This window comes from Thalassophryne amazonica, chromosome 12 (genome assembly GCF_902500255.1).
Source record: "Thalassophryne amazonica chromosome 12, fThaAma1.1, whole genome shotgun sequence".
Classification (NCBI taxonomy): Eukaryota; Metazoa; Chordata; class Actinopteri; order Batrachoidiformes; family Batrachoididae; genus Thalassophryne; species Thalassophryne amazonica.
Window position 1 is genome coordinate 67,909,355 of NC_047114.1, and position 21,828 is coordinate 67,931,182.

Sequence of the window (21,828 nt, forward strand, 5' to 3'; positions counted from 1 at the left end):
ATTGTGATGTGATGCTTAGTGTTCCAGGCAGATGCAGAACAGCTGATAACTGCGAACGAGATGTGCTGACCTTCGACGATAAGAGTAAAAGAAAAGAAACTGTTTTGCTTACAGCTGCACTTATTGACGTGTGTGTTTATGTTACGGGAAGAAACTTGTCTTGCGTCATTCCCCCACCCTTAGGACAAGTTTTTGTTTATGTGATGAGGGATTCACTAATAAAAAGAGCGAAGCGCAGGCCAGACTTTAGTGTAGCTTTGGTGTATAGCCTGACTGCACTCCGCGCGTAAAATTTGACTTTCTGTCTCACTGGTGGTTCTTGACTCTGTTTGTCTTATCAAAGGTTTTAAGAATGTTTGGAGGAGAAAATACCCAACAGCAGTCCTCGTAATGTCTTTAATGTGGGGGCCAAAAGACAATGTAGGATCGAAAAGTACTCCAAGATTCCTCACTTCGTCCGTATGATGCACAACACACGAACCAAAATTAAGCGCCAACTGATCAAAATGTTAGGTGTTATTAAGTCCCTTTGGTTTCTCCATTGTTTTCATTCGTGTGTTGGCGACCCTCCTGTCCTGTGCACCAACAGCATTTCTTGTATATTGAAATCATGGTCATCACAGTAGATCCAGTGTAGATCTGCATGTTGATTTGACACACGTTTACATGGGCTGCCCTTCCTGACACAACTCCATATTACATGGAGAAATGGGAAGGTGTGGGGTTTTGAACCCAGAACCTTCCACATTGGAAAGAAGTGCAGTTAACCAACTAGCCACCACCCTTGCCCTCAAACGAATGCCTGTTTTAACAAAGAATTTTACTGGCTTACATCATATCGCATCAAATTGAATTGCATCACATAGCTCAAGACAGGGCCTAAACGTGAGGCAGAAAACCCCCCATGTAAAGGTGCAGTTGTGTTTTTGAAAGGAGTGTCCCTTCAAACTGCCATCTTCCACAGAAAACTGAACAATGCCTCACACCTGAAAATACCTCACACCTGGCATCCTGTTGAGGTTTATATTAAATAAATGTGATGAATAATTTGCAAAATGTGACATCAGCCAGCCATTCTTTGAGTAACACACTTTCAAACTGTTCTGCAGTGTTGCTTTTTCATCCTGTTAAATGTTCACAAAAACACTAAGACATGCATGAGGAATAAGACAAATCATGTCTGTTCAAAAGAAACGCAGCCAATCCATCACACGCACGCATCTCAAATAAACAGAGGATGCTCACGGCATCCGTCATTCCCGTCTATTCTGTGATCCATGATATGATCACAATGCTCATACGTCCTACATGATTCACAGTCAATCTTTAGAGCTGAGGCGACACACCGACAGCAAAAGATGCTTCTTGTCTTTCTTCTCTTCTTATCCCCCCCTCCCTCCTTGCTGGAAGCACTGTGACCATCCATCATTCTTTCCCTTCACTTTAGAAGCAACCATGTGATGTTTATCAAAGGAAGTCGATTTTCAAGCAGTTACCTGAGTCACAATTGATTGAAAATGTCTCCAAATGCAAGTCACTTTCAACACGCTCTCAACGTTTTCAGGTGTCCTCTTTCGTCCCAATCGCTGACAGGTGTCTGAAAGCCCTTTGAAAGCATGCCGAGCGATTTCCACGCTGCTCACATCTGAACTCGCACAGTGACCTTGTCAGGAGTCATAACCGTTAAATGACGTGCGGCAATCCTGTGAAGAACGATGGCGTGTTTTAGAATTATCCCAGGAGTGGGACACAGGTTACGTCTGCAGCAAAGCCTAGTACCCATTTAATGCTGAGTGGATGAAGACAGTGTAAATGAAGGGTCTTGACAAAGGACAGGCAGGTAGCATGACCGAGTATCAAACCCAGGTCTGCATATTGGTGTCCCAACTCCTTATCCCAAAGAGGTACATGCTGTGTGAGTCATCCATCCAATTACTCTAATCAAAGGCCACTGCCTATTCCAGCAGTCATAGGGTGCGAGGCAGGGTACACCTCGTACAAGATGCCAGTCTGTCTCAGGGCTGTCTGAAGTCAGCAGATCTCAAAACTGAATGGGTGAAGGAGAACAAGGTAACCAGTGAGGGAAGCCACCAAAACACCCATGACAAATACCCTTGGCTGTTGAAGTTAGCAGCTTCAGACTCATCCAGGGTGTAATCACAGACCCCAGAGAGTCCACAGAGAACACCTGCAGATGGGGCCAAAAATGATTCATACCAAAAGTGAAAAATAGTCAAGCTATTAGGTATCGATTGTAAACAACCATATTTTCCAGAGTCTAAGTTGCACCGGAATATAAGTCACACAGGTTAAAAAAATGGCTCCTGAACAGAAGAAAAACATATATAAGTCGCACAGGAGTATAAATCAGACCTTTTTCTGTGTTATGTGCTCTTTAATTTGATATTTTTGTGCATTGTTGTAGTCATTTTGCTTTATGCTTTGATTCTTGGGAAAGTTCTACATAAATAGTTATTGAAATTATTATTATTAATAACAAACTTGGAAATTTTTGGTATATAAATTTAACCGGATTATAAATCATAGGGCCTCAGAAACTAGCAAAAAAAAAAAAAAAAAAAAAGGATTCATAGTCTGGAAAATACGGTAATATGTGTTCAAATGAACATTTCTTTTTTTTTTTTTTTTCATTTTTGTTACACATTTAGTCAAAATCACAGGAGAAAGAAAAAAAAAATCTGCTTACTTTTTATCTCACTTGCTAAAATTTGAAAAGCATTTCCACACATGGGGCTCTGATGTGTAAGGCTGAACTGGAATCAATTAATCATGCCTTTATTTAATCTCTGGTGGATTACTGTAATTCCCTTTTCACCTAGTTTAATAAAATATCTTTGAATTGTCTTCAAACAAGCCATAATTCTGCAGCAAGCCTTTTATCTAAGTCAACAAGGAGGTCTCATATTCCTCCAGTTTGATTTTCCCCTTCATTGGATCACAGCAACTTCCAGAATTTATTATAAAATTCTGACTGAAACTGTTAGAACTTTGCAGGGGCAGGAACTTCAGCATATCTTAGACCTCTTGCAGATCATATCCCCAGTAATTATTTCAGCTCTTCAGGTAAAGGTTATTTGAGGGTCTCCTATCCACTTTGAAACCTGCTGTTGCAGTATTCTACGTAGAACCAGGTGCTCTGCCACTACTATTTCTGTGGAGTCTGTGGGTGGGGTCTGGGGTTTATAACAGACATCCAGAGATTTTGATTTAAATGGGCATTTGGGTAGGATTTAAATACATTGCATTTCTTTTGCACTTTTCCATCTGCTCTAAATCCTCAAAGTGCTTTACAGTGATGCCTCACATTCACCCATTCACACACACACCAATGTCAGGATGCTGCCACACAAGGTGCTCTACTGCCCATTTGGATCAACTTGGTGATTATGGACCATCCCCAAGTGATGTTACTGATTTTCCTATTTGACAAGGAGAATCAAAGCTACCCCATTAACCTCTAGAACATCACTTCCCCATGTGGATAGTATTTCTTGTTTGTTACGTATTTTCTATGTATAGAGCGTTCCTTGAGTGAAGCATGGGTGGCTCAGGTGTTTAATGAAAGAAGCTTCATCTTTGAGTCCAAACCAGCAAAGCTAACAAGCTAAAATCTATTCAGGTACTTATTAAATCATATTTTTGTGCACTGTGCAGTGGTTCTCCAAATGATTTGTTTTGGTATGCACATTAAAAATTAAGAGCCGCTTATTATCTCAATAATCATGCTTTAAATGGGCCTAGCAGATCAGGCTACTGATAGCTGCTAAAAGTGTTAACACCATTAGCATACAACGTGAAATAAGATGAGAGTTTAATTTTTGTCACAAAACAACAGATACAGCCTCCACAACAGCTAGGAGCCGCTGCAAGGGGCTACTACTGACATTATGAGATTTGGGATCGCCCCGCTGCAGTCACTCAAAGCAGCCACGCTCCTCAATATTTTATTTATTTAACCTTTATTTAACCAGGTTAGTCCCATTGAGACTGAGACTTCTTTTGCAAATGAGATCTGGACAATTCTAAAGTTTCCAAATCACTTAACCTGCATGTCTTTAAATGTGGGAGGAAACCCAAGCAAACATGGGGATAACATGCAAACTCCACACAGAAAGGCCACAGGTGGGAATCAAACCCATGACCTTCTTGCTGTGAGGCAACAGTGTGCACCACTAAGCCACCATGCTGCCCTATACATAACTTTATGGATTAAAATGTCTTATACTTAGAAGTTATAAATAAATCCACCCCCTGTACAGTTGTCATGATGAAGGAAACTACATATTGAGACCAAAACTGTTTTTTGTACCAGGCTGTAAATGTGTTTCTTTCTGGTCTAAAGTTGGACATTTTAACATGGACTTGAATGGAAACCTGCTCACTTTTGAAGCCAGTCTCAAGTGGCCAGTCAAGGAACTGCAACATTTTCTTGTTCCAGGTCGGCTTCCTCTGAGACTATCGAAGCTTAACTCTTGGTAAGACCATCTTGCATTTGCTGTACCGCCATTAGTTACTGCCACTAAACACACAGTAACTTGTTATTACACCCACAAAAAACATTTATATCCTCCATCACTTACTAACATGACGTTTTAGCAATCAGACAATAAATATATACTCTGGAGGTTTTGCTACTCATTTTTTTCCCCCAGAAATCAGTGTTTTCTTGCAGTATTATTATTTTTTTTATACATATACTTATTCTGCACTACCTTGTAAGGCTGCCACTCCCTACAGCGCATGCTTTCTTGCCACAACCTGTTCTTCTTGGCCTTGTTCCTGTACTCATCCAGGCTTTTGTTGCAGAATAGAGGGTGGTCTTGATACCACTGAGTCACCTCCTGGTCTTTGGCCTGATCCAGTTTCAAATGTGGCTTTCTGCTGTTTTTTTGTGTGAGTGTTTTTCCAGTCCAATGCAATCCAAACTCACACCAAATTGCTTTCAAAACCCAGTGGTCCAGTCCAAAAATAATATAGCAAAGTACACTACAAATAACATACAACATATTACACAGTCAGGCACAAACCGCTGATACTACAATGGCCAAACAATGCTCTACAGATGGGTTTCTCAATAGGTCTGATAAGCACTTTAGTACAAATTACTACTTAATATTGATATCTTTACAAATACTGTACCTTTGTTTACTCAGTTGCATATACCTATGTTACTATGTCAGACTTTGGAGTCACTTTTAAACCATGTGAGAATCATTTTAAATTGGAATACGATAAGTAGTAACAATGTGATATTGAAAATGGACAATATAGAGGCGCATCAAAATCTGAATCACGACAAGGTGAGAATTTCACACTTTGAAGTGAATACCCCCAGCCTGGTAATATTGAGACTGGAGAATTCAAACTTTTCAAATTGAAAATTATGCAGGGGAAATGTGAAAAATAATCTGTAATCTCCCACATGTTCAATTATCTTTCTGTACATTATTTTTTCTTCCAAATAATTTGATTACACTTTCATAACATGTAGTGTGCCAATGACACACAAACATTTCAGATTAATTTCACTAATCGATTATTCTACAGAGAGTCAAACCAGAAACAGTACTAAAAGATTTTCATTTTTTCTTTGGACTTCAGGACACAAGGTTGGATGGGACCCCAAGTGGAAGCGTTGTGCGGTGCATCAACAAAGTATTGAGCAAAGTGTGTGAATACTTATGTACATGTGATTTCTTAGGGGTTTTCTTAATTTTAATTTTAATACATTTGCAAAATAAAAAAAATATGTTTTGTCATGTTGTTATTATGGGGTGTTGTGAGTATAATTTTGAGGGAAAAATGAATTTACTTAATTTTGGAATAAGGCTGTAATGTAATAAAATGTGGAAAAAGTGAAGGGCTATGAATACTTCCCGGATGCACTAGTCTGTGCTGAGGGCATCAGAAAACGTATTTGGTCATGTATATAATATTAAAGGATTATTAACTGACTGTGGGGTCTGTATGGGGAAATATCAGACCGACGTGTTGTCAGTACAGACCGAGTGTCAGCAATTTATTTGTATGTTACTGCTGCAAATAAGTATTTGAACACCTGTGAAAATCAATGTTAATATTTGGTACAGTAGCCTTTGTTTGCAATTACAGAGGTCAAACGTTTCCTGTAGTTTTTCACCAGGTTTGCACATGCTGCAGCAGGGATTTTGGTCCACTCCTCCATACAGATCTTCTCTAGATCTTTCAGGTTTGGAGTTTCAGCTCCCTCCAAAGATTTTCTATTGAGTTCAGGTCTGGAGACTGGCCAGGCCACTCCAGGACCTTGAAATTCTTCTTATGGAGCCCCTCCTTAGTTTCCCTGATTGTGTGTTGTGAGTCATTGTCATGCTGGAAGACCCAGTCACATCCTTACCCCACAAAGTGAGATCTTGCATGGAATCCCAGACTGAGGGAGATTGACAGTCATCTTGTGTTTCTTCCACTTTCTAATAAATAATCATAACAGTTGTTGTCTTCTACCAAGCTGCTTGCCTGTTGTCCTGTAGACCATCCCAGCCTTGTGCAGGTCTACAGTTTTGTCCCTGGTGTCCTTAGACAGCTCTTTGGTCTTGGCTATGGTGGACAGGTTGGAGTGTGATTGGTTGAGTGTGTAAACAGGTGTCTTTTATACAGGTAACAAGTTCAAACAGGTGCAATTAATACAGGTAAAGAGTGCAGAATAAGAGGGCTTCTTAAAGAAAAATTAACAGGTCTGTGTGAGCCAGAATTCTTGCTGGTTGGTAGGTGTTCAAATACTTATTTGCAGCAGTAACATACAAATAAATTATATATATAAAAAAAAAAAATCATACAATGTGAGTTTTTGTTTTAGATTATGTCTTTCACAGTGGACATGCACCTAAGATGAAAATTTCAGACCCCTCCATGATTTCTAAGTGGGAGAACTTGCAAAATCGCAGGGTGTTCAAATACTTATTTTCCTCACTGTATAAAACACACAAACTTACAGTATCACCCAAATATGAAAGCTGCTGACAGCTCATAGTCAGACCCATTCGCTTCACCTCTATGAAGAACTAACAGAGCGGTCTGGTCATTAGCTGGTAAGCTTTCAATCTGTGTGTGGGATTTTTTCAGATGGTGTTTAGATATTTATGGAGGACATTTATGTCCGACTTGTTTTTTAATCATGTTTTTTTGCTTCCTGGTTTGTAACAAAAATATGTGGACTCATTGTCATGGTAACCTGACCGATATGGGAAAATATCAGACTATCCAACCGATAATCGGCCAATCACAGCACGATTCGCGTCACAGCTCATATATATATATATATATATATATATATATATATATATATATATATATATATATATATATATATATATATACACACATTAGTGTGAATCTGTCAAGTGACTGTCTAATAGTGTATGAAGCTCCCATCATAGCCATGTCATTTTAAGTACCCAGCCTTGAAAGAAAGCATGGGGGAAAAACTTCACAGGAATAAGGGATGAGGAAGGAAGAAACAATTGAACTGTTGAGTGTGCACAATACACAATGGGTTTCGGAGCATATACATGAGGGAACCGCTATTCTAACTAGTTAATAAAAACAACATTTACCGATTTCATCAGCAGCCGAGTAAAGTATGAAAATCTTAATGAATGTCAATATGGTTTTAGGAGTAAGCGGTCCACTTCAATGGCAGTAATTGAAGTGATAGAGGACATAACCAATGCTATGGAGAGAAAGAAATATGCAGTTTGCATTTTTATAGATTTAAAGAAAGCTTTTGATACTCTTAATCATTCAATTTTGATAAAAAAAAAAAATTACAAATGTATGGTATTAGGGGAGTTGCATTGCAACAGAGAGAGAGTAAGTAACAGAGTTACTTAACAGAGAGAAAGCAGTTTGTGAAAATGGGTGAGTTTACATCAAAAAACTTGGAAATTTTATGCGGAGTACACCAAGGTTCAATTTTGGGAGCAAAACTATTTAATTTATATATAAATGACATATTTAAGATCTCCAAAATGATGAGAATTTTATTTACATACGACACAAACATATTTTATGCAAATGAAAATTATAGTGAAATTATCCGTATTATTAATAAGGAACTGAATAAACTAAAAAGTTGGATGGACACAAATAAATTATCTTTAAATCTAGATAAAACTAAAATTATGTTTTTCAGAAATTACAAAGTAAATTCTGAGTTAAAGATATGTATAAATGGTTCAAACTGAAAAAGTATCAGAATATAAATTTCTTGGTGTAATAATAGACGAAAAATAAGCTGGAAAAAGCACATTCGATACGTACAGAGTAAAGCTTCCAAAAGTCTTGCAGTTATTAATAAAGTTAAATATTTGTTACAGCATGATGCTCTTCGTGTGTTATATTGTACATTGATTTTGCCATATTTAACTTACTGTATAGAAGTATGGGGTAACAACTCTAAGAGTTCACTTCATCCCCTCGTCATATTACAAAAACATGCAGTTAGAATTTTGCACAAAATAGGATATCTAGACCACACAAATGAATTGTTGTTCAGGTCAAAATGATTAAAAATGACTGATTTGGTAAAATTTCATACTGCATTAGTAATGTATAAAGCTAATAAAAATGAATTGCCATGTAATATTCAAAAACTGTTCTGTAAGAAAGAAGGACAGTATGGATTGAGGGGATGTGGTAACTTTATAGTACACTATGTAAGAACTACTCTGAAAAGTTGGTGCGTGTTGGTATGTGGAGTCAAGTTATGGAATCATTTGGACAACCACATTAAACTGTGTGGAAACATTTATAAGTTCAAAAAGATCACAGTACACAAATGAGTAAAAAACGCTTATAGAGTCAGTAAGAAGTGTAGATTATTGTGTTGACATTGAACAGTAGTATCAGGTGTACGACATTATGATAGTAATGATCAAGGTGTAAGACTATTTGTAATTGCTTAGAAGGTAAAAATGTGTTAAACTTTAAATGAATTGAAAATAATGGAAAGCCATTGATACAATTGTTAGTACCTAACTGTACATTTGAATATAGAAAAGTATAAATGAAAAGGACAATATGTATGCATGCATAGATGTATGTGTGTAATTGTGTATGGGTTTTCATGTACTTGTATATAGGTGTACACGTATAGGTGAATGTGTGTATATGGGTATATACTGATGAGCACTTGTAATGGGTTTGAATAATTGAATATGGAGTTGTTGAGTATACTGCTATTAGTGCAGCAGATTAGAGAATATTTACAGGGGAATCTTTCAAATGGTGATACAAGCACCAAATTCAACACAAATAGTCCTGAGACATTACTCTTTTGAAAAAGCAGACTATCCACTCGATTTTTCAATAGGCAGCCAGGTAGGGGTCAGTGAAGAATTACACAGGGATCAAAATTAAAAGATGCTTCAATATGATTGGAGCATTTGTAAATCTTGACCCCTGTGTAATTCTTCACTGACCCCTACTTGGCCGCCTATTGAACAATCAAGTGGATAGTCTGCTTTCTCAAAAGAGTAATGTTTAAAGAATATGTGTGCCAAATGTAGTGTTTGTATCACCATTTGAAAGATTGTTTCAGTTATCTGCTGCACTATATTGAGAATTGAATGTGTACCTCACAAAGAAGATCTGAATACGAAAGCAAGCAGAAAGAACTGATGGTGGTGATGGATGATGGGTGATTGTTGTAGTTCATTGCTCTACCATGATTTTATATTTTGAGAATTTTACTTAGGGTTGGGAGTTTATAAGTTATACTTCTTCCCACTCCTTTTTGGGTTGAGGAGGCACAGTATATGCACCGGTGTGACAAAAGGTGATGAATGTATATGTTTGTTTTTATATCTGTATAGCAAAAAAAAAAAAAAAAAAGTGTTTGAGGGTATGCGAATGAGACTATACGTGCCTTAAAACTTGAAAAAAGAAACTTGAAACATACCCACAAATAGCTCCACATCATATCTTCAGGCAGATATTTTTTATAAAACCACAAATCACACTCTCTGCTAGCCATCGAGGATATGCACTTCCACAAAGACACATCAGCACTCCAAAGGGTTGGATGCACTTAAGGGTTAGAAGCCAGTGCTGCCAGCCTCCTCATTAGCACACATAAGACCGTAGGCAGATGTAAACCTTTATTTCTCTCCCTCTCCTGTGTCTGTCCTTTCTGACTCCCGTCAGACTCTTGCATAAATCCTCAAGCTCACCTCTCTTCTGGTTTATGGAGGGAACAATATAGAGCAGAGTCGCCGATCTGTAAAATAAGCATCTATACGGGGATTTTCTGCTGCAGTCATTTGTGCAACTGCTGAAAGTGCATTTATTGTCAGTTCAAGGAACCACACTTTTAGGTATTCGGGTGAGAATTATGACCTAAGGATGGTAGGTCGTGATGTAACCTGGAAGTGCAGCAAAGTGAGAAGAGCAAAGTAAATGGACTTTGTTTGGCTCATGTAGTCATAAGTATTCATGAGGAGGTCAAAAGGTCAGTGTCAGCTAGGATCATTGGGCTCATCAAAGCAGAATCCTAATCGAAGATCTGTGCATAATATAGCTTAGGAAAATATAAATATTCAGTAAGATTATAGAACTTTAAGGGGTCACTTTGTGCGACCGATTGCTTGAGTGACATCTGGGATTGGTTCTGCGGTGTAGTAGATATGGAAGTGTACAACACCAGAACATTCACTTGTTCTGACTTAAGCCGCTCTCCCCATTGCAGATTTGTGGCCAGACTACTTTCCCAAGTCAAATTTTGAGCTAATAAGTCCTGATTTATTACAATGTCATTTCAAATTCATGTGTCACATGATTGTATACTGATGGCACCTGGCTAGTGCAAACTACACCCAAATACAGATGTGGCCCATGACACAAACATTTGTGCATACAAGCCCTTGTGTTCGACAAGATGGACCCAATGCACACAAATACGTACTCCATATAGCCTCTGTGGCAAGTACCATACCATGGAACAAAGATAAAATTTTAACATTTGAAAACTGTCTTCTGTTGAAGAGCACAACATGCATTTCATAGGATTTATGCTGCAGCAGAGAATCAGAAGAGGCTTTTGCTGAGGGAATGGTTGGTCCATCCCTGCTTGTTCAACCATGATCTATGCGTACTTTCGCCAAATACAGTCTCCTCCGCACTCCCCCCGTGCAAAGCCACTGCACACTGCTGCGCACGATCGCTGCCCACTTTAGTCAATGAAATCACTCACTGCTCCCATAATCTACATGTATTGTAATTTTTGCCTTAATTGCAGCCTGGCATCAAAATAACTGAGCAGTTCAATTCATATTCAAGCAGTAGTAATTATTTCAAGATGCAATATGTAAGCAAATGTAAAAAAAAAATAATAAAAAAAAATGGAACATGTTGAAATCTTCCTGATTGGTCATAAACATTCTACAACAATACCTTTGCAGATTACACCTATTTCATGCCACAATTGGGTATCCAATTGTTTTTGCACCCAATTAAATATAATAAATAAATACAAATAACTCCACAATCAGTTACACATCAATAAAGACATTTATCATTTTAGTAAATGTTATCTCATATGGAACTGCCCTGGGTACCTGATGGCAACCACTAAAAGCAAACAAATAGTCCATCTCCACATTCCAAAGCGGCTACAGCAGCCCTGGTAGTTGTCTCTGTTAGAAAGGCCTGTGACCTGGTAGTAAACTGTCACTCAAATTGACCACAACCCTATTTATTTATTACTATATGGATTAAATAGCTTAAATGGATGAGTTCTGTTTATTGACAACTTTACGGTGTTAAATCTCACACGTATAGCCTTTTTGCTTAACGATTCCCAACGGTCAGAGTGGCCGTTGTTTTTGGGTGTGTTTGTCAGGAAAATGATCATTTCTCTACATTGATTACAGACCCTGCAACGGGTCTGTATAATCAACCGTTTTCTGCAGCGCGGCTTTGCTTTGAACCTTGAACCAATGAAGCAGTGCTTCGATCTTCGATCTGCTGCTTCGTTGGTTCTTTGTTTATTTGCTTTATCTTAATTTTTCCCCCGCTAAAACCCTAAAGAGCATATGTCTGTGGAGTAATATTTACATTTTTAATGTTAAATCGACCTGTTATGATCTTCTGAAACAATTGATATATCTATTTTATAACTTAAAAATGGGGCCGATGCAAACGCGTAGCATGTCTATGGCATTTTCAATGTTAAAGTTAGCATTAAGCGAGCCACCATCAAGCCTTCCTCCTCAGCGCCCAAAGGATTCTGGATACTCTAAATCCGTGAATATACCCCCAAGCCGTAAACATGTTTATTTCTGCTGCAAAGTTGGAGATTTGAGCATGGGCTCCATATAGAAGGTTTTCAATCACGTGACCGATTACTTACCATCTCCATCGTGGCGTACTACGCGGCTGGCGTGTGAAAGAAAATAGAGAGAATGAACGCTTATTACAATATAAGCTGTTTATTGTGATCGATGGTGTAGCAGTTGGTTCAGTGGATCTGTATGTTATACCAGATAGTGAATTTAATGCCGATGTAATGAAGTGGCCGGCAGTTTCACAGCGTAAGGTTAAGATGGCCATAACCAAGCAGACGGCCCATAACCCACCAGAGGAAAAGCTCCGAGGAAGCAGCTCCTACCAAGCCCCCGGAAGAGCGCTGCGGCTACCGGCGGTGTGAAGAAAGCCTCACCGTTACAGGCACAGCACTGTGAGAGAGATCTGCTGCTACCAGAAATCCACCGAGCTGCTGATCCACAAGCTGTCGACAGGTCAGCCTGCTGGCCTCTGGCAGAGCATCACAGCGGAGCTCTGAAAGCGAGGTCGGTCTTGAAGTCCTGAGCGATTCCTCATGAAGCGTTTGAAGGGGCAGCTTCCAGATCAGCAACTCTGTGGATTTTGGTTGCGGCGGATCTCTCTCATCGCCACAGTGCCAGGCCTGTAACAGTGAGGCTTCTTCACACCGACGGTAGCAGAACGCTCTTCGGGTGGCTTTGGCTTTGGATTTGTGGGTGGCCTGCTTTGTTCTGGCCATATTAAAGCTTCCTTCAGATCTGCTGAGCCAGGTCTCTGCGTCGCTTACAAAGCTTGTACACTCCACTGCTTGATGCACAATAACTGCTGGTCGCCTGTAAATGAGCGACCTGCCTCATTTTTATCACCCTGTTTGAACAACCTACGGCAGCACAAAAGTTGACCATTCTTGAAGCTTCTGCAATGTTCGCAAATGCAAGTAGCATATCATAGCGGCCACCGCGTCGTAATCCAGATGGCCGCGGGGCGCAAAATCACATGGCGATATGTCACATGAAACCCTCTATAGGGATTGACTTTTTTTGTTTTTTTGTAAGGAAGCCTCAAGCCATTCAAGCAACTGCAGTTTTGACATTCCAGAGTTTCCAGACTTGGTTAAAACCTACTTCAGCAACATTTCGAGTACCATATTCTATTATCTTTCTCCATAGATTTTTCTCTCCACCCTAAATTACACAGATCAAGACTTAGAAGCCAAAGAGATTACCCTCGAGGTCACTTTTTCTCAGGAAATGCCTCTTTCACGCTGTCAGCCCCTTGTTGTACTCCAGCCAGCTTGCTGGGGATCGAGACGCCATCCACTCATTCCGCATTACCCTCTGTGCTTCAAATCAATAGTTAATTACCTCTAAAAATGCTCTCTTCTTACCCAGCTAGAGACGAGGACAGCAGTGGGCAGGCAGAAATTTGCCTGGCGAAGCGGTTGTGTTACACAGAATGGAGACTGTCCTTCCACCAACACTGCTGCTTATTGGCCATATGAACATGCCGGCCTTTCATTCTGCACTTCATTTCAATCAGCCGCACAATTCTTACTTCCCCAACATACGGTGACACAAAAATTAATGTGCAACTTCTCTCAATCTGCTTCTCTCTGGCCAAGTACCCAATGTTTAATAAGAGATTACATATACGGTGAGGAGAAGGGCAAGCTGATGGTGAAATATATCCACATGTCCCTGACCTGAGAGAGCCAGTGGCACTAACTCATTAATATGGGACAGGCCCCCGGCTCGAGGCCCTTAGCGTTCCATCGCAACTCATTTCCTTTCCACACATCAAAGGCCTGAAGAGCATGTGCGCGTCTGATTCTATGTTGGTGTGCACTCGTCGGCCCCTGTGAGAAAAGCCTGTGGAGGAGCTCGCTTTTATTTAATCAGAAGTGGAACAGCTTCCACAAACGACTGTAATTTCAGTCCTATTAACGCTCTGCTGGTTAATTCCTCAGAGCGCCGGAGAAGCAGCCGTCCTCATAGGTGCTGATTCTTTCAAATTTGAAAAGTACTTAAAGCCCCCCGCCATATACCAGCCCCACTAAATGTCATATCCTGCACATTTGCTTTGAGAGACAATGAATTTGCTCATAAACATTCTGAAATGTGGAGATAATTGTTTGTGCATTCACCAAGCACTGAGACTGAGACTTATCAGTGTGGTTTGAGACTTTTTTTAGCAGTGATGTCCCATATCTCTTGTTCCTGTCACTCCGCCTCCGCTCCAGCCCTTCTGCTTACTGGCTTCAAATTTGTTGAGTCTTGGGGTTTAGAAGTCCATTAAGTCATGTTGCTCGTGACTTGGAACACATCAATTTGGAACAACCCTAAATGAACTCTTTGTTCTGACAGCTCAGCAACCTCATCAATCTGTTTCCTTTCTTCTAATAGACTAACATTTTTAATTTTTCCCAATAGCAGCCCCTGAAATGTAATTGTTTTCCCGTTACTTAAAACATATTAAAAAAGGAAGGTGCGGGGGTGATGATCAAAGGAGGGAGGAAAATGGGGCTCATCACCCATGAAGGGCTAATACATACCCTGCACATTCACACATCACTACTCTGTAAATGTATCAGTCAGATCTAGGAGTGGTACTAGCAAGAGCAAATAACTACACTTATGCCACATAATGACAATGATTTGCTAATCGATATAAGTTTCTGATTATAGTCCTGTACAGACCCTGAGGGCCTACGTATATGGACTCAAGACTGCTTTTCTCCAGATTTCATAGCATCAAGTTGATGAGAGTCTATGACTCCCCTTGGACAGCTTGGGTCTTCAATTTGGGACTCCGGAGAGGGCAGTCGCATCTCCTCCTCTCTCCTCTATCTCTGCTCCAACCTTCAAAATTCCTACTTCACTGGACTGTGGAATATTCAAACTATATTTTGATTAATCATGGAATTGATCAGCTGGTCTCTGAATGCTATTGACACCATTTTTTACAAGAAAATCAGGGCTGGGGGACCTGCGTGCCCAGATGGAACCTACCATGCGGGCTATGTCCTCGACACCTGGAGAATGGCGTGTTGCGTGCTCTGTACCACTCTCTGTGGAGGATGTCGAAGACTTATTATATTTGGTTTTATAGTGGGAGGGCTGGGTGCTTATTGGTTATGTGCTTGCCCGACCTACCGGAGAATTGGCAAGACGGCGGTTACCAGAACCACGACCCCTCACCTGTCCATCACGATTAATGAGTTGGGCAAGGCGATACAGTCTCAGACTGCATTAACCCTTGAACTCAGACGTAAGTTGGAAAACATCTCGGAGCAAATGTACGCGTTGCAAAGGAAGATGTTGGAGACCAGGGAATACCGGGAATGGTCAGTCAGAGGAGCTGTAAATTGTGTTTCTCTGCTTAACCGTAAACATGGCAGGCTTATCAGCCTCCAAAGGTCAAAACGCCCCACTGTATTCCTCCAGAAGAATCTCTACGGCCTTGGTGAACCATTCAACTACCCCTCTTATCTTTCTGCCCTCCCCTACAGTCTGATGTTGCCAAGGCAACTCCAGACATTATGCGCGCACTAACAGAAACTGATACAAAGTCATCTGAGTGATACGAACTCATCTCATCTGCTCAAATTATGCATACCCCCGCTCGCAAAACCCTACCACCCCCACCGCCTCTGCCCTGCCACTCCGCCCCAATGAGACAATGCAGATTTGCAGATTAAGTATTTTGTCAAAGGACACAAACAGTAGCATGAGTGAGGATTCAAACCCAGGTCTATATTTTGGAATGACAGCTCCTTAGCCATTTCTGTTACCTGTTCTACTCCTACTGGTTTTGGAGACATCCTGGAAAATGTGTTTGCCAGACAATTGTAACATTATTCATGACGCGTTTATGATGCAATCAATATCAACCGTAACTTCAAATCATACCTAAAATAAAAATCATAGTGATTTCAAGGACATATGAACAGTAGTACCATGCTTATTCTATTATCATGGAAAATTAATGTCTACATTAAAGAACTGTACTGGATTGCATCATATCAGATCAGTTTGAAGCGTTTCATAACACAACGTACCATCCATGAGCAGTAATCATAGCCTATGATTCATTTTGTAAGGAGATTGCACAGATCTACTTACACTATTTTCACAACAAATTATGTACTGATTGATATAAGCTTTACATCATCTCTTTAGCCCATATTTGCTACAGAGATGTCCTGCAAAAATTTAGTTTACTGGGTGACATTTTTGACAACCTTGACCTTGACTGATCATGCTTCCCCAGGTAACCATCTGAACACAACCACCCAAGGAATATTCTGACCAATTTTGGTGAAAATCGCTCACCCATTCCAAGTTATTTTGTACATAGTCAGACAGAAACACAAACAAAAGTGATTATGGTTCTCTGGCAGACCACTGGCACAGAGTGTAAAAAGGGCACTCAAACAAGGGCCTACATCCACCAAAGCAAAAGGTGTTAAACACAGATGTTTATGGATTGTGGATTGTGTGGGTGTTGAGGTGCTGGAGAGGACGGAGGTGGACAACACCGGTGTGGAGAGGAAGTGCCGGATATGGAGTTGTAAGCCTAGAGGCTCCGTGAACCAAGCTGTGTGAAGGGTGGGAAATAAGACTTGATAATCAATGCTTTCTTTTCTCACCTGTCCAACTCAACAAATATTGAAAAGGCTCCCCTTTCCTGCTGACTGAACAACTCGTCACCCAATCTCCAGACAGTCGATAATGAAAGGGGGAAATGCCTGACAGACCAAACACACACACAAAGAAAGAAAGCGGCACATTTTTTTCCCCACATCATCACCCTCGAGCATTGGGAAAGCCAGGTCACTGCACCGAATCAGCTCATACCTTTTCCACTAGGTGAGGTTTGGGGATTGCCTCTGTGTTTTTACTTTGTCACACAGGTGTTTGTACTTTAAAGAGTCAGTTTACCGGGAAACAAATGACTTGCACAGTTTGAGCTTGAACTATGCCACGGTCGTCACCACTTTCACTCCTGTGCTCTAACGTGTTGTCGTATGTTGCTGATGCCCGCGGTGCCCTCTTATCCCTGAGATTCGACACATACGGGCTGAGCCTTTGTCCTGCAGTCAGGCCACCTGCTCTGATAAGGGCCGAGCATGAAGCAAGACGGGCGGAACCTAACATGATAGATAACATCTCAGCGGCAAATCTTTGGATGGGATGGATTGTGGGAGACAATGTGGCTAAGAACATGGAAACAAACATAATAAAATAGGAAAACACCAATATGTGCCACAGTACCAGCAGTGTGCATCCTGTTTCTCGCCCTCTGGTCGACACTGTTCCTTTGTACCACCACTCACATGCAGAGATACAGACAAATATGTGCACATGCATACCAGCCCCCAGCCTGCATCTACCATCTGGTCTTTCCAGGGCTCAGATGTCTCCGGAGTAAGGTGAGCTATGAGGGGAACGCTGTGCATGCATGTGCATGTATCTGTGTAAGTAAGGAAGTAACGGCAACAGAGAAACCGACACTGTGTGAAGCCAATACTGCCAATATGTGAAAAACGGGCATCTTTGCAGACATCACATAAACTCCTAGATAATAAAAACATAGATAAACTCATATTTAATTCAAACCTTAAATTAATTGAACTGTGCAACACAAGCAGCAAGTTTGCTGATAATCTGGTATATACAGGAGACACGATCATACTCACAAGTTAAAATAAAATAATAATAATTAGACTATAATAATGAAATAAGATAAGATAACGTAAGCCTTTAATAGTCCCACAATGGGGAATTTATAATGTTACAGCAGCATCGGGACAGTCATAGAACAACGGTGCAAGTTTGCAAAAATAAGGTAGAAGAAAAAATATCTTCTTTTTGTGGGTGTGCAAAAATAAGAACACGACAAACTGGGGAGACCTGACATTTGTCGTTTGGTATGCTCATGTTTTTGGGTCAAGGATGAACACCGGCCCAAATGGAACTTTGATAGGAGTAATATTTTTGGAGAAACAATGGATTTATGTAATACACTGAACAATGGCCATTGATATTTACATTCTGGCACACGTCAATCAAGCAGGGGCGGTAAATCATCTATATATTAAAGTGTGCGTGCATGTGTGATTTTATTTAGTTAGTTCAATGTAAATTACATAATGTAAATATGTTAAAAATACACAGAGGACACCAGAAAGTGAAAACACATATTTCCATTGTGGTCCATTTAAAATCAAATGACAAAAGAGTAGTAACAAAATATAATAATAATAATAATAATAATAATAATAATAATAGGTGTTTATATGATAAGAACCTAAATAATTTATAAATGCATAAGACAGTAAATTAACATTAAAATTACGTAAATTAACATAATGAATTATATAATTAACATAATTCTAAAACATTCTGGATTCACACGACATTCCAACTCATTATAGAAAAATCTGTATATTTATTACCACTCTTGAAAATGTCAGTTACCTACTACCCAACCTAGAGCCGGTGGATCCCCACAGGCAAATGCACTACTGTTATTTATATATATATATATATATATATATATATATATATATATATATATATATATATATATATATATATATATAAATCAATCAATCAATTTTTTTATATAGCGCCAAATCACAACAAACAGTTGCCCCAAGGCGCTTTATATTGTAAGGCAAGGCCATACAATAATTATGTAAAACCCCAACGGTCAAAACGACCCCCTGTGAGCAAGCACTTGGCTACAGTGGGAAGGAAAAACTCCCTTTTAACAGGAAGAAACCTCCAGCAGAACCAGGCTCAGGGAGGGGCAGTCTTCTGCTGGGACTGGTTGGGGCTGAGGGAGAGAACCAGGAAAAAGACATGCTGTGGAGGGGAGCAGAGATCGATCACTAATGATTAAATGCAGAGTGGTGCATACAGAGCAAAAAGAGAAAGAAACAGTGCATCATGGGAACCCCCCAGCAGTCTACGTCTATAGCAGCATAACTAAGGGATGGTTCAGGGTCACCTGATCCAGCCCTAACTATAAGCTTTAGCAAAAAGGAAAGTTTTAAGCCTAATCTTAAAAGTAGAGAGGGTGTCTGTCTCCCTGATCTGAATTGGGAGCTGGTTCCACAGGAGAGGAGCCTGAAAGCTGAAGGCTCTGCCTCCCATTCTACTCTTACAAACCCTAGGAACTACAAGTAAGCCTGCAGTCTGAGAGCGAAGCGCTCTATTGGGGTGATATGGTACTACGAGGTCCCTAAGATAAGATGGGACCTGATTATTCAAAACCTTATAAGTAAGAAGAAGAATTTTAAATTCTATTCTAGAATTAACAGGAAGCCAATGAAGAGAGGCCAATATGGGTGAGATATGCTCTCTCCTTCTAGTCCCCGTCAGTACTCTAGCTGCAGCATTTTGAATTAACTGAAGGCTTTTTAGGGAACTTTTAGGACAACCTGATAATAATGAATTACAATAGTCCAGCCTAGAGGAAATAAATGCATGAATTAGTTTTTCAGCATCACTCTGAGACAAGACCTTTCTGATTTTAGAGATATTGCGTAAATGCAAAAAAGCAGTCCTACATATTTGTTTAATATGCGCTTTGAATGACATATCCTGATCAAAAATGACTCCAAGATTTCTCACAGTATTACTAGAGGTCAGGGTAATGCCATCCACAGTAAGGATCTGGTTAGACACCATGTTTCTAAGATTTGTGGAGCCAAGTACAATAACTTCAGTTTTATCTGAGTTTAAAAGCAGGAAATTAGAGGTCATCCATGTCTTTATGTCTGTAAGACAATCCTGCAGTTTAGCTAATTGGTGTGTGTCCTCTGGCTTCATGGATAGATAAAGCTGGGTATCATCTGCGTAACAATGAAAATTTAAGCAATACCGTCTAATAATACTGCCTAAGGGAAGCATGTATAAAGTGAATAAAATTGGTCCCAGCACAGAACCTTGTGGAACTCCATAATTAACTTTAGTCTGTGAAGAAGATTCCCCATTTACATGAACAAATTGTAATCTATTAGACAAATATGATTCAAACCACCGCAGCGCAGTGCCTTTAATAACTATGGCATGCTCTAATCTCTGTAATAAAATTTTATGGTCAACAGTATCAAAAGCAGCACTGAGGTCTAACAGAACAAGCACAGAGATGAGTCCACTGTCCGAGGCCATAAGAAGATCATTTGTAACCTTCACTAATGCTGTTTCTGTACTATGATGAATTCTAAAACCTGACTGAAACTCTTCAAATAGACCATTCCTCTGCAGATGATCAGTTAGCTGTTTTACAACTACCCTTTCAAGAATTTTTGAGAGAAAAGGAAGGTTGGAGATTGGCCTATAATTAGCTAAGATAGCTGGGTCAAGTGATGGCTTTTTAAGTAATGGTTTAATTACTGCCACCTTAAAAGCCTGTGGTACATAGCCAACTAACAAAGATAGATTGATCATATTTAAGATCGAAGCATTAAATAATGGTAGGGCTTCCTTGAGCAGCCTGGTAGGAATGGGGTCTAATAAACATGTTGATGGTTTGGATGAAGTAACTAATGAAAATAACTCAGACAGAACAATCGGAGAGAAAGAGTCTAACCAAATACCGGCATCACTGAAAGCAGCCAAAGATAACGATACGTCTTTGGGATGGTTATGAGTAATTTTTTCTCTAATAGTTAAAATTTTGTTAGCAAAGAAAGTCATGAAGTCATTACTAGTTAAAGTTAATGGAATACTCAGCTCAATAGAGCTGTGACTCTTTGTCAGCCTGGCTACAGTGCTGAAAAGAAACCTGGGGTTGTTCTTATTTTCTTCAATTAGTGATGAGTAGAAAGATGTCCTAGCTTTACGGAGGGCTTTTTTATAGAGCAACAGACTCTTTTTCCAGGCTAAGTGAAGATCTTCTAAGTTAGTGAGACGCCATTTCCTCTCCAACTTACGGGTTATCTGCTTTAAGCTACGAGTTTGTGAGTTATACCACGGAGTCAGGCACTTCTGATTTAAAGCTCTATTTTTTAGAGGAGCTACAGCATCCAAAGTTGTCTTCAATGAGGATGTAAAACTATTGACGAGATACTCTATCTCACTTACAGAGTTTAGGTAGCTACTCTGCACTGTGTTGGTATATGGCATTAGAGAACATAAAGAAGGAATCATATCCTTAAACCTAGTTACAGCGCTTTCTGAAAGACTTCTAGTGTAATGAAACTTATTCCCCACTGCTGGGTAGTCCATCAGAGTAAATGTAAATGTTATTAAGAAATGATCAGACAGAAGGGAGTTTTCAGGGAATACTGTTAAGTCTTCTATTTCCATACCATAAGTCAGAACAAGATCTAAGATATGATTAAAGTGGTGGGTGGACTCATTTACTTTTTGAGCAAAGCCAATAGAGTCTAATAATAGATTAAATGCAGTGTTGAGGCTGTCATTCTCAGCATCTGTGTGGATGTTAAAATCGCCCACTATAATTATCTTATCTGAGCTAAGCACTAAGTCAGACAAAAGG

General features: G+C 39.7%; 1 protein-coding gene across 2 annotated transcripts in view; it reads right to left on the reverse strand.

The window, feature by feature from the left end:
- Window positions 1-21,828, reverse strand: part of LOC117521852 (ephrin type-B receptor 1-B) — a 667,735-nt gene that overhangs the window by 619,513 nt on the left and 26,394 nt on the right. The gene's annotated exons all lie outside the window — the stretch shown is intronic.